Here is a 3,140-nt window from a genome sequence, read left to right as displayed (position 1 = left end):
ATGCTCAGGTCAGCCCTAAAGGCCAGCTAACAAACTTTAATGATTTCAGGCTGATTGCCAGTAGCCTTTCTGTGGTCACAGCAGAGCAATTGCAACTCCCAACACGTGCAGAAGCAGGTGCAGGTGCTGCTAGACTCAATTACAGTATCAATGGGATGCTGTAATTGGGTGGGGATCTACTTGCATTTGCAAAAAAAAAAAAAAAAAAAAAATGTTTAATACTTAAATTTTTTCTAGATGATTTTCCAGACAACAGTTTTGTTGCACAATTATTCAGCCTTTTCTCCCACCCACTGAATTTGATGGAAAATCTACCTTTGCATGTACAAGTAGCTTTACTGAGACACTGTAAGAGGAAGTAATTTGGTTTATAATTTCTCTAACAAGAATATCTGGACTGTGAAATGTAGTGTTCATGGTAAATAAAACGTTTCACTGCACTTTGTAAAATAGATATTATTTCATATCCTGGTCTTTGTATTTTCCTCTACAAAGAGTGTTGCCATTGTCCAACACCTAGGAGCACTGGGGTGGGTTTGCTAAGCTCAGCTGTTGTAGATTGACACAGATTTCAAATGGCAGACACCTGCATTTTCCAGCAGAGGAGCTGGCACAGATTTGGGGCTATCATTTCAGATATAAATATAGACAGTTGGTGTAAAAGGCAGGTGTCTATATTTGAGTTAATCAGTTTATACTCTCTGTAGAGCAGAGAGAGAAACAAGCCACAGCACAGGGTGATTTATCTGACCTCCCTCAGCACTCCTGAACTAATATGAATCCCACCCTAGATAAACATGTTTCTTTGCATTAATTGTAAAAAGACCTAGAGATGCCCCAATTGAAAAAGAATGCCTCATTTTTATAGCTCTAACATTAAGTATTTTGAATCCTGACTGCTGTGCCTGTGTTACACAAAAAACACACAGCATTTCTTCAGCAAGGATATTATAGATGTGGTAAGCTTCCCATAGGTAAATAAGAGAAAGAAATCAAGTTGAGTGGAACAATACTGTAAAACTGACCCTAAGTGCTTGAAGTGAGCAAGGATTTTCCAACACAAAGTAGATAATTACGGCCATCCCACTGAAAATGGGATTTGAATGGAAGGAGAAAAAAAAAGTGGCGTTTTTTTTTTTTTTTTAACTCTAGATGTTTTGTACCCTTTATAAAATTGGCTGGGCAAAGAAAGGCTGAAGAGTGTGTCTACTCTTCTGAGCAGATCGGTGCTCCTTGGTGAGGAAGAGTGCTCTGTGCAGGCATGCACGTGCAGATGAAATGGATGCAGAGGAGGAATAAAGCATTGCAGATTCAAACACTTGGATCCTTCACCCCCTGTGCAGAGGCTTAAGTGAATCTATAAGGAAAGAGCCAGAAGTGATTTAGGTCATACTAAAGCTATCACTAATACAGGATTTCTGTACTAGCTCTGCCTTTAAGGAAAAATAGACATCTATGCAAGATACCATACCCAGGCAAGCTACGCCCTTAGTAACCCTCAGGATAATTCTAGAAGGAGTGAGCAAACATCAAAAGATTCAATACTTCTATTGAGACTAGAGCCTGCTCCAATTTAATTTTTTTATTGTTTAGAAAACAGCCTGGAAATTTTACAATCATGGAGGGGTTTTTTCCACAAGATGGAGAAAAACCTGCATTTGATTTACTTCGACATCACCACTGTAAATGTACTTTGTAAAGGAGAGGACTTGAAATTATTAATTAAAAAAAAAACAAAGGAAAAGTGTAGTGTGTTCATCTTTTTGTTCTCTGTACATGTTCAGCTTTACAACTGCACAGAAATAGCTCTGCTGACACTGATGAGAGAATTTCACTTGCTGTGAGTGAGCTCTACAAATTTGTATGATGTGTGTAGGCCTGATTTGCAAATGTTAACTATCGTGACTTAAAAAAAAAATTTCAAAGGTTTCCATTTGGAGCTGCAAGTTCAAACCATTTCATTTCATAAACAAAACTAACTTTGAGATAGAAGAAGTAGCAAAACACAAACTTCTTTTTTGTTTATTTACATTCCCCTCTAATATATATATTTTTTTTTTTTATTTAATGTGGTAAAAGGCAAAATGAGTACTCTGTGCCAAGTTTCAGACACGTATGAAGTTTCAAGGCTTATTATGTTATTAAGCTTCTGAAATAAGGACTTGTATTTATAAAAAAAGTGCTGACACAACCTGCACTCTGAGCAGTGGTAATGCCATCCCCAAGAGCATGGTTCCCATGCAATGTGAACAGCCCAGATCTCCTTAACCTAATAAAATGAAAGATTTAAAACAGAGGAAATAATTTCCAAGAACTATATTTCTGCTGTCATGTTTGCAGTCACATTTGGGTTTAAAAGATGGGAAAACACTAATCTATTTATACGTTCTCAAGTTACACCCACAGAACAGGATCCCAGAGAAATTCTCACAAACAGGGTTTGCAAGAATACAGCAGAAGTGTGTGTAGGTAGATGTGGGTGACTGGATGGATTATGTATGTAATCAACATGTAAAGCTCTGTAATACTGGAAATAATAAATTGTTGTGAAGGGGTAAGAGTGGAAAGTGCATTTTACATGGATTATCTGCCCTAGTTCCTGTTCTTATTTTTGGAAAGCAATCAGCTCTTCGTGAGAACTCAGCACCACGCTGAGCCACCCTGGGGCTTTTCATGGCCCAGCCCTTCACTTTGCATTATCATCTGTTAGCAGCCACATCCTGTGCAGACTGATTCATTACAGCCAAGAAAGGCTGAGGGAACAGGAGACCCTCTGAACCCTGAGGTCTGAAATCACACTATCATACTTCTCTCAGTGCACTATATAAAATAAAGCTGCTTTTTCAAAGGCATTGCCACTCATTTTGGTAATTATTCCAAAGAAAAGCTTATTTTAAGACAATATGTTATTTTAACTCAAGATCGTTGCAAATCACTGTTAAGTCATATGCCTGATTTGGAAGACCATATGTTCATCCCAATTTAATTTAGACATAAAACCAAATAATTTTGACCACTTTTGCTTAATAGCTATGGTCAAACTGAAACTAAAATGAGGTAATCATAAACTGATCATAAATTGAACTCATATACTGATACCATATTCATACTGCTTATGAATATTTATTCATTGATGTATA

This window comes from Ammospiza caudacuta, chromosome 1 (assembly GCF_027887145.1).
Source record: "Ammospiza caudacuta isolate bAmmCau1 chromosome 1, bAmmCau1.pri, whole genome shotgun sequence".
Taxonomy (NCBI): domain Eukaryota; kingdom Metazoa; phylum Chordata; class Aves; order Passeriformes; family Passerellidae; genus Ammospiza; species Ammospiza caudacuta.
This window is presented reverse-complemented; position numbering follows the sequence as displayed.